Genomic DNA, 11503 nt, shown 5'->3' with positions numbered 1-11503 from the left:
TACATCCTGGTGTTCCTTTTACATCCATTACAGAAACACCTATTAGTGCTATACATGGACTGAATCCTGCTTGAGAAATCTATCCAGTTGTGTGGATTGGTGCAAATTAGGGTATATATTTGCAGGCCTAAATACTACCCGACAATTCTGCTACACAGTTCTGTGTCCTCCTCAGTAGCTATTTCAAACCTTCACTACATTTTCTTAGCTGATCATATTGTTTTATTTTTCACAGAGGAAATAGAGACCATCAGGCATTAGTTCCTTCAGTTTACAATCCCCTATACGTTTATATACATTTGCCTATTCTGGTTAAGTTTCTTTCTCCTTTCCTTTCCAGTAAGTAGTTCTCCCTTATCCTCAGGGGATATGTTCCAAGATCCCCAGTGAATGCCTGAAACTATGGGTAGTACCAAACCCTATGTGTACTGTGCCTTTTCTTATACATGCAGACCTATGATAAAGTTAATCTGGTGCAACACATGGCTGTCAGTTGGGAACATGTTTTCTGTTCGTGTCTTGCAAACAAAAAGTAATGCCTTTTCCACCTTAACTAAGCACTTATCAGTGCACTGTGGCCATAACTTTTGCCATGTGTAGTGTGACAGCAAAACTAGCATGAATTTCTTTTTCCTTTATCACAACTTCACAGAGAGGAGATTCGTTCTTACCATGGATCTCAGCAACCTCAACATGCAACTTTTTCTTTTCTTGTTGAGAACTTTCACCTTTCCCTTAAAGAAAGCCACTTAGGCTTTTCTTTGGTATGTCCGAATTGCCAGCATCAAGACTTGCATTTGAGTCATTATTCAGTAAAATAAGGTTACTTGAATACCAGGACTGTGGTCTGATAACGAGGTGGCTGCTAAGCGACTGAAGGACGGGTGGTATATACAGTGTGATATGCTGGACGGGAGGATTCACGTCTCAGGTGGAGGGAGTGGAGTGGGCCACTGCAAGATTTCATCACGCAGCTCAGAACAGCGTGCAATTTAAAACTTATGAATTATTTATTTCTGGATTTTTCTATTTAATATTTTTGGACCATGGTTGACCACCGGTAACTGAAACTGCTGAAAGTGAAACTCTGGACGAAGGGATTACTATACTCCCTAAGCTTCCAGAGAGAAAAATCAGGCCTTCATCTCATTGCATGCATTTGCTTCTCAACCCTGTATAAAGGGTCACTTCTCTCACTGCTACAGAAGAAGAGGTGAACCTTCTGACCAAGTCTAAGCCACACAACCATCCTTTGATCCTAATCTTTGTCGTTTTTTAGAATTTGCTACATCAATTATCTTTCTTGTAACTCCAGCACCACCACCGCCCTGTGTGTGTGGGAGGGAGTTTCCGCCTCAGAAAATAGTCATGCTCAAAACAATCCACAGTGTGGTCTACATTCCTGATCCGTGATCAAGGCCTTACCGTGACAAAATGATCGCTCCTAGTTGGAGAGCTACCACTTGTCTTGCAATATCATATAACCAAATAGATTATCAAAGTGTATATACAGATTCCACACATTTTTAATAACCAGTTGGTTTGGACTTCTACAGATGGCTGAACCAACCAAAAATTCTAGCGTACGCTTTCTCATATATTTGAATTAACTTTACAGCAAGTCATTTGCCTACTTAATCTGTAGCAGTGTGTACTTTGTAGTGTGTATCTGCTGAGTGATTATAAACTATAATTATTGTTGCTGAAGTCAAAATAATGCTTCAGGCTAATCCTACTCCATAGGGATAATATGCTGAAGGGAATTTAGTTCAATATCCCAATATATTTGATTGTTAATATCAATATTATAAGTTGTATTAGCTTCTAAAATAATAATTTTACCTCAGGTGATCCGCCCGCCTCAGCTTCCCAAAGTGCTGGGATTTACAGGCATGAGCACGTGGTTTTATTCCTTCCAATTTTCTATTAACCCATTACTTTGAGGATGAAAAGTAGTCTGATAAGCCTACTGAATGTGATGTATTGGCCCCCCAATCCTGTGGAAGTCTTATAGTTAATTATAAATGGTATCATAAAGGAGGAAACCTTCATGGGATTTTATAGGACGTTGGAGGGAACCACAACTGTTCTCTTCAAACTGCCCAGGGTGTACAAATCCCAAGGCAGATACCAAGGCTGGAAGTAGTGTGAGGTCAGTGAAGTACTCACCATGTCCACAAAATTTAGGAGGACCAAAAAAAACCTCAGTAATCCAGATAAGTATTAATGCACTATTTTTAAAGATCAAAATTAATGAAAAAATCCATGACAAAATGTTAAATGAAGACAAGATCAGTATTACTGATGTTTCTTTTGCCTCGGGCTCCACTGTGGCTTGACACGGCACTGACTGTACCCAGGAACCAGAGGTGAAGTGGAAGTAAACCCTTGCAGTCTGCTACCCAGTGCCATCCAAATTTTTCAGGTAGCCCAGAAAACCTCTAGCCTAGGATTGGATGATACCTGATTGCGCTTGAACTCCAAGATGTCCGCTTGGCCCTCTTCCAAGTGTACTTTACTTTCTGTTCATTCCTGCTCTAAAGCTGTTTAATAAACTTTCATTCCTGCTCAAAAAACAAACAAACAAAAAACGGTGATACCTGATTGCTGGCATCCCCGAGTGCCTGAAAAAAATGAGCAAAATTCTTTTTTGAAAAAATGTAACATCCATCTAGGCTTCAAATTATTTCTGACAATAAAATCTCAAATACAGAGTCCTCCACACAGTCAAATACAGACAGATGCAGGAGGAGAAAATATCCCTCTAGCAAAACAACATTCAAAAGACACATCCACAGGGACTCCAGATACCAGATTATCAGACACAGAATATAAAGCATCGACCCACAGTGAAACTCCAATAGGTATTTCTCCCCTAATCCTCACCCCCAAGTCCTAGGCAACCAACAACCTACTTCCTGTCCTTATCATTTTGTCTATTCTGGACATTTCATGTAAATGGAATCATTCAATAAGTGGTCTTTGTGATGAGCTTCTAAAGCTTAGCAAAATATTTTCAAGTTTTATTCATTCTGTAGCCTGTATCAGTACCTCACGTATTCTTATGGCCAAATGAAATTCCACCGTATAGATATACACATTTTATTTATCTATTCATCAGTTGCTGAATATTTAGGTTATTTCTACTTTGGGGCTATTATGATAAGGCTGCTGTGAACACTCACACACAGGTTTCTGCATGGGCATATGTTTTCACTTCTCTTGGGGTATATACCTAGGAGTGGAATTTCTGGGTCATGTGGTAACTCTAGGTATGACTTACAGAAAAAAAGTTATATTAAAAAAGTAATAAAAATAAATATAAGCCCACTAATATACCAAACCAGTGTATGATTTGTATGATTCATTTGTATAATTATTTGTCTAATTTTAGTATGATTTTAAAAAGGCAATGAAAATGACAGAAAGGATGAAGTGGTTCCCATGTGAAGACAGACTAAAAAGATTAGAATTCAGTCTAGCAGGCGGAAAGTTGGGGAAGTTACAAAATCCAAATTATTAAAATTGTAATATAGTATCCTGACCAATCAGTTAACTTCTGATTTATTTAACAACTTTCAAAGCACCTCACTAAGGCAATACAACCTTGATTTAAAAAAAAAAAGTTCAAGAACTAAATAACAAAGCTACATGGGAAGCAATAAACTCTTGTTTTTCACGAAGCAAATAAGAAGTATACAAGAGTATTTATTAATTAACTCTTGAGAACCTACTATATGCTAGGCATCATGCTGGTGCCTTTAAAACATACTTTATCTCATTTGACTGTTCTAAGAAACATCAAGATAGCTATTATTTTCCTTATTAAAGAAGAAAGAAGAAATGGAGATTTAAGTGCTCATGATCAAGTTGCACCTATTTTAACCAATAGTCTTCTCTTAAATTACATCATTTCTTTCCTCCATTTTAGAGCCATATTTTGCAAAAAGATGGCTTATACTTTCCATATTCGTTCTCTCACCTTCAATTCACCACTCGATCCACTTATATCTGCAGTTTTTCTCACACTGTCCAACTGCTTCCTCTGAGTTCAACAAATAACTGAGAGTTGCAGCGGTTGTTTTTTTTTTTTTTGAGAAGAGTGCAGTGGCTTGATCCCGGCTCACTGCCACCTCCGCCCCCTGGGTTCAAGCAATTTTGCTGCCTTAGTCTCCCAAAGTGCTGGGATTACAGGCATGAGCCACCATGCCTGGCCCAGTGGCTATTTTCTAGGCTTCATCTTGAAACAATCTTCCATTTACCAAATTATGGCCTGCCATCTGTTTTTAACAGGTCCTTCAAGCTAAATTTTTTTTTTTTTACATATTCTAATAGTTGAAACAAAGGAAAAGAAAAATAATATTTCATGATGCATGAAAATGACATGAATTTCAAATTTCAGTGTCCATAAATAATGTTTTTTTGGAACACAGCCACATTTATTCATTTGCACATTGTCCATGGCTACTTTTGTGTTCCAATGGCAGATTGAGTAGTTGTGATAGAGACACTATAGGGTGCTGTCACTGCTTCGCAATGTGACTTGGCACGCCACACATCACAGTGACACAGTTATCACTTGGCAGTGTTTCAAGTGTCTCATGTGTCACTGTACCTATGATGTTTTATTTTTTTATTACCAGTCTATACCCATCATGTCAAAACAGAAAAGAAAAGTAAATGTCACTGTCATACTTTCAAGGCACAGTGGAGTGTGGATCATTCTGATTAAATTAGACGGCAAAACATTGTACAACGACATTATAGTTGTGCTGAAAGAATATATGCTGACATTACCAGAAGTACTCATCACAAGATTTCCAACTCACAGGAAAGCAAGAGTCAGGAAAAAATAGAAAATTTAAAATGAAATATCTCATGTCAGCAAAATGTCTTCACAAAAATAAAAAAATGAAAAAAAAAGTCTTCAACCTTTTTGCAGATAAGTACCCCAACTGGCTCATTTGTTAACCAATCAAGGAAATCCATTTACTAATGGCTAGTTAATTAAATCACGTTTGGTTGCTGAAGAAATGTGTCCAGAAGAAACAAACTGCTTAAAATTAGTATTAGCCTTTGCCATGGAGGGTTGCTGTCCGAGTTGAGGACAATGGGAGTGACAATAATCAATTAACACAAATGATGTGGAGTGATTTTCCTTGGGTCTTGGTGAATCAACATGGGTTACTGATTCTGCTCAGTTGTGGATTGTTCAAGGAATCAATATTGAGTCTTTAGTGGGAACTGAAGAATTGTGTGAATATCCTGACTTGCCCCCCTACACAGCAGTCAATGGTTCAGCAATGGTAAGATTTTTTTGCAATCTTTTGAGCTTGGGGCTAGGTTTGAAGTTTTTTTCAAATAGAAGAACTGCCCGCAACCACTGTTAATTACTTTGGAATTAGCTTTTGCTACAGACTTGATAATCTTTCTTAATAAATTCAACCTAAAATTATGAGACAAAACAGTGCTAATATTCAAAACTTATGGTAAAGTCATTTAGATGACTCATGTCTCAATCACAAGTAATATGAAATTACTTTATGTACTTCCCATGCTGTCAAAACTGAAAACAAAAAGTAAGATCTCCATTCTCCATTTGCAACAGATATATTTTCTGAGCTTAAATGACCATTCCAGCAGAGTTTTTCCGAACTCAATGCAAGAACAAAGGTAATTTCAAAGTACATTTAACTGTGCGGTTTAGGAAAGTGATTTATCGGTGCTTGCTTTGGCAGCACATGTATAAAAATTGGAACGATACAGAGAAGATTAGCATGGCTCCTGTGCAAGGATGACATGCAAATTCATGAAAGCTTCCATATTTTTAATTTAAAAATTTTTAAATAATTAAAAAATGCTTTTAAAATTAAAAAAAGAAAGTGTAGGCTGGGCGTGGTGGCTCACGCCTCTCATCCCAACACTTTGGGAGTCTGAGGCGGGCGGATCATGAGGTCAGGAGTTTGAGACCATCCTGGCCAATACGGTGAAACATCATCTCTACTAAAAATTACAAAAATTAGCTAGGCATGGTGGCGCGTGTCTGTAGTCCCAGCTACTCGGGAGGCTGAGGCAGGAGAATCGCTAGAACCTGGGAGGCAGAGGTTGCAGTGAGCCGAGATTGCACCACTGCACTCCAGCCTGGGTGACAAAGCGAGACTCTAGCTCAAACACAAAAACAAAAAAAAAAGAAAGTGATTTATTGGCAATGACATGCTAAAAGCCTGTCAAAAGAAGAATCTAATAGAATTCTATGAATACCTTTCCAAGCAATGAATATGTTCAGTTTAAATTATATGTTCCTGAATTGATATCAGCATTTGGGATTATGTGTCTGTGTAAAAAGACATTTGAAATATATAAAGATGTAAAACCTCATCACATTAATAGACGAACATTTGCAATTTATTTTGATAATAGGGAAGACTAACTCTGAACACCAATTAAGCAAAACTATCATTCCCTTAAAAGAAAATTTCATTTTTCTCATTGGTAGAACTATATTATAAAAAGGGTGTCCTCAATTTTTATTATATTTTGAATTTTGTCAATAAAAGCTTTATGGCTTCTCTTTCCTCTTTGTTATATAAGTACCCATATAATATCTTGATTTTGATTCTTGGCTACAAAGCCTGAAATATTTACTATCTGATCCTTTACTGGATAAGTTTACCAAGCCCTGGAGTCTAAAGGACTCGAAAGTCTTAGGCTTCCTTAGAGCTCTTTTCAAGGCCCCATGTCTTTCTCATTCTTCACTAGATCCTTCCCTCACTTTACTACCCATGATTTCATTATGATCTATAGGAAATCTGCCAAATGTATACCTTTAGCTTAGAACAAATTAATCAAATTCATCCTCACTACCTCCATTCTAGTCCAAGCTACCAACATCTCTCACCTGAACTATTGACACAGCTTCCTCAATCCTCAGCAGCCAGACTGACGTCTCAGTATGGAAATCTGATCCCCTCTTCTGCCCATCTCCACAAAGTCTCTCAGTGGAATGGATTGTCTCTTCCAATAATCACAAATGGTAAAAATCTGTTTTAGCGAAGTCTTTTTATAAGCTATATTGTACAGAAAGGTTGCTTGAGTGGGTTTCGTGCGAATGCCCAGAAGAATTTATCTTCGAGTCAAAGCTGAGGCCCTTGGGTTAGCACTTTCATCCACACACACCCTGCCCTCAGACTCCAAGATACAGGGACCTGGCTTTCCAAAGGACCTCGGAAACTCTTTCCACTTCTGCCCCTGCAGAAACTATTTCCTTAACCAGAATTGCTGGCATTTCATTGTACACAGGATAGGAACAAACTTTGGCATAGGTTAGAATGTCTTCAGTTCTGTGAGACATGCTGAGAAAAGAATTTCTCCAGCTATTCTCTGCTTCTCTGATGCATCAACACTTTTTCTATTAGACATTTCCATTACTGTGCAAATGCAGTATTATTGCACCCACTTTAAAAAGGGGAAAAAAACCCCTCTCTTGACTTCACTTTCACCTCTAGCTACTGCTCTATTCTTGCACTCTCTGCAGAAGAACTCTTCACAATAGTCACCTATCCTCCCTGTCTGCAGTTCCTCTCATCCCGTTCTCTCCTGAACCTACTCATTCGGGCTTCTACCCCCACCTCTCTAAATAAACTGCCCTTGTTACAATTACTCTAAATAAACTGCCCTTGTTACAATTACTAATAAACTGCCCTTGTTCCCTACATTGCAAAATCCCAGGCAAATATTCCTCATTATTACTTCACTGATCAGCAATATTCAACAGTGGACTCCTTTTTTCCCCCATAAAACATTTTCTTCCTCTGGTTTTCTTTCTTTTTTTTTGAGACGGAGTCTCACTCTTGTTACCCAGGCTGGAGTGCAATGGCGTGATCTCGGCTCACTGCAACCTCTGCCTCCCGGGTTCAAGTGATTCTCCTGCCTCAGCCTCCCAAGTAGCTGGGATCACAGACATGCACCACCACGCCCCGTTAATTTTGTGTTTTTGCTAGAGATGGGGTTTCTCCATGTTGGTCAGGCTGGTCTCAAACTCCTGACCTCAGGTGATCCGCCTGCCTCAGCCTCCCAAAGTGCTGGGATTACAGGCAAGAGCCACCGCGCCTGACATTCCTCTTGTTTTCATAATACCCCTCTCTCCTGGCTTTCCTCTTTCCTCAATGGCTGCTATTTCTCCATCTCCTTGGCTGGTTCCTACTGACTTTAACCATTGGAGTGCTCCAGGGCTCAGTCTTTGGCTCTTTCTCTTAGATTCTGTCTATATTTTCTTTCTTGGGAGTCTCATTCAGTCTTATGGCTTTCATTTCCATGTATATGACTCCCAAACTTGTAACTCCAGTCCTGACTTGTCTGCACTCATGTATTCAACTGCCTATTCAATGTCTCTGCTAGGCACATCCCAAACTGAACTTCTGATGTTTCTCCCAACACCTGCCTCTCCCTGAGTCTTCCTCTGTTTAGTTAAGGTAATTCCATCCCTCCAATGGCTCAGGCTGACAACCTTGGACTCATCTGTGACTCCTCTCTTTCTCTCACACTTCATATCTAATCCACCAGCAGATCCATCTACCTTTGAAATATATTCAGAGTCCTACCACTTCTTGCCACCTCGGTTCTTCCCATCCTGGTCCCAGCTACTGTCATCTCTCCCCTGGATTACTGAAAACACCTCCTCCTGATCTCTTTGCTTCTACCCTTGTCCCCTTTTAGTCTGTTCTCATCAGCAGCAAGAATGATCCCATTAAAACAAAAGTCAGGTCATGTCACTCCTCTCCCTCCCAACTCACTCAGGGGAAGCCCGTTTGCTTACAGAAGTTCCACACCACCTGGGCCCCACTGCCACCCCAGCTCCAGCTCCAGCTCCTCCACCTCCCTTCCTCACTTCACTCCAGTCTCACAGGCCTCCTCGCTGGCCCCAGAACATCCCAGACAGACTTTCACTGTCGGACCTTTGCTCTTGCTTTTCTTCTGGAAGCCTTGTCCCCAGCTATCTCCATGAGTTGTTCCCCTGCATCCTTCAGGTCTTTGCTTAAATGTGAGTCCTTCCCTAACCATTTTATTTAAAATTGCAGTCTTCATCCACCACTTGACCACCAGCCCTGACCACCACTAGAACTAAGGCAAATTAATTTTGAGTTTGCAGTTGTATGACTAAAATGTGCCTAGGATTTGAAAGGGGCTCTTGTAAGAGAGAACACCTGCTTGTATGTATGGCCAAAGGTCCGCAAGGCTCTGAAGTTTCTCCTGTACCTGGGTACATGTCACTCTCTTAGCCCATAAATACAATTCTAAGCTCCATTTCTAGTTACAGGTAAACTAAATTTCCTTTCTCCTAAAAAAGACTCCTAGTCTCCGTGTAGTTTCTTCTTTTGTTTTGTTTGTTTGTTTTTTGACATAGAGTCTCACTCTGTCACCCTACGCTAGAGTGCAGTGGCACGATTTTGGCTCACTGCAGCCTCCACCTCCTGGGTTCAAGCGATTCTTGTGCCTCCGCCTCCTGAGCAGCCAGGACTACAGGCACATGCCACCACGCCCGGCTCATTTTTTGCATTTTTAGTGCAGACAGGGTTTCACCATGTTGGCCAGGCTGATCTCGAACTCCTGGTCTCAAGTGATCCACCTGCTTCGGCCTCCCAAAGTGCTGGGATTACAGGTGTGAGCCACCGCGCCTGGCACCGTGTAGTTTCTTCTGTTCCCCAGATTCATTTGTCCAAAGTATACCAGCATCAGCAATGTCTATCATGGTCTTTATTTCACTGAAGGATTTATTCAGATGGACCATCTCTCATGTTTTGGAGTCATTCTTCACAGGGAAACCCATCTTTAACATAGTTCTAAAGCAAGCGATCGCTTTTCAGATGCTCACTTTTCACTTAGGAAAGGTAGCTGCTCAAAGCCAGGAACTTGAGGGTGCAAGAGGTTGAGTCATTTTCACAGTATGTAGCAAAACAGTGCAATGCAGAGAAGCTGGAGACAAGCAAAGGATGCCCAATCTATGCTTCTATAGAAGATCTATCAATTCAGAGGTGTGGCTCAGGGATTTGGCCCCCTTGTGGTGGGCAGGAACTGTGATTGAAGATGCCACAGCATTTGGTAGCAGCTTTTGCATGGTAGTCCATGTTTTCCCAGGGACGAGAGGAGGAAAAGGGGTTAGTAATGTTGAATGAAATGCTGAAAGAAAGATGTCAAAGTCTGCTTAATATAATGCTTAAAGACAAAGGGCCAGAATTCTCATCACTGTTTAAAAGTTGCAAAAGGGCTTTCTCCTCTCTCTGGAAATGCCAACCTTTCAATCACTAGTGGTAATGCTCTTTCGACAAACAAGAAAACTTCTACTCAGTTCTACAATTTCTACTAACTGGGTAACAAAGACTCAAACGAGTTCCAGTAGGAAGGAAGGAAAAACACAAGGCTGAACATGACATTCCCCTTTACACACACCACTTATGCACTTCCAAATACTTTCACACGTGTTTCTTTTCTTCTCTACTTTCAAGTGTAGAGAATAACTTCCCCCATAAAGTGCTGACAGGGAACTCTGTGGCCCTGGAGACACCCACCTCTGGAAAAATTCTTTGCAGCACACATAGTTGTTATAGTTGCTGCTGGACACTGTACTGAGTAGAAAAACAGAGTTGGCTTCAACTCCTCTGGGGACATAGAAGATGCCTAAGAACGAGGATAATGAGGAAAGCTGCTGCCACAGCGGGAATTTCAAGTTTAAGTCCTTCTGGGACTTCTTTAAATAGTAGCATGTGTCTTCTCCTTTTTAAAATGAACCCCTCTGGAATTTCTTTGAAGATAAGAAGCGTGTTGTCTACTTTTCTATCTTTTTAAAAAAAAAAAAAAAAAAAGTTTCTGATTCTTTTGAACTTTTTCTCCCCCTTGAAAACTGGATGGGTTCCTTTTTGTTCCTTAAGGACTAAATCATATTTCTATGTGCTTCTATCACCAAGACTCAAAGAAGCACCTACCTGCCACACAAGCATTAGGAGACGCACGTCCCAGCGACAAAGACACTCATGACAGTCTCGGAAAAGTCACTCTCCCAGTGGGACACTTTTGAGGCTGCAGGCAACAAGAGAGATTAGGAGAAAGGAACTTAAGGTAGTCATGTGTTCTGTATACTACCAGCCTGTTATGAAAAAGTTCCAAAGGATTCTTAATTTATCACTATTAACATCTCTGCCTTCTCTCTTGTAAACTGGCATTTGTTCTGTGTTGTCAGTCTTGGTATCAGTCTTGTCTTTTGTGTCTTAAATATTCAAATATCCTTCTTCTCCACCCATAATCCACTAAATATAGTTAACTATATTCAAAAAAAAGGAAATGAATGTTATCCAGTAAATACACTCAAGACTTAAAATGTTTTTAAGAGCTCCATCTGAAAAAATTTGTAACAAAGTATGGAGATATCACTTTGTATTTCTGCTATAACATTACTTTCTATTAAATGTAATTTTGAAATGTCCTCTTTTTAAGAAGATAAATGGATGAT

General features: G+C 39.9%; 1 non-coding gene across 1 annotated transcript; it reads left to right on the top strand.

The window, feature by feature from the left end:
* The first annotated feature begins 5722 nt into the window (after positions 1-5722).
* On the top strand, positions 5723-5829 carry LOC112628222. The gene has a single exon (XR_003120384.1). It is a non-coding gene; the product is annotated as a U6 spliceosomal RNA (small nuclear RNA).
* Positions 5830-11503: the final 5674 nt, after the last annotated feature.

The sequence above is a fragment of the Theropithecus gelada genome, chromosome 7a (assembly GCF_003255815.1).
Source record: "Theropithecus gelada isolate Dixy chromosome 7a, Tgel_1.0, whole genome shotgun sequence".
Classification (NCBI taxonomy): Eukaryota; Metazoa; Chordata; class Mammalia; order Primates; family Cercopithecidae; genus Theropithecus; species Theropithecus gelada.
This window is presented reverse-complemented; position numbering and strand designations above follow the sequence as displayed.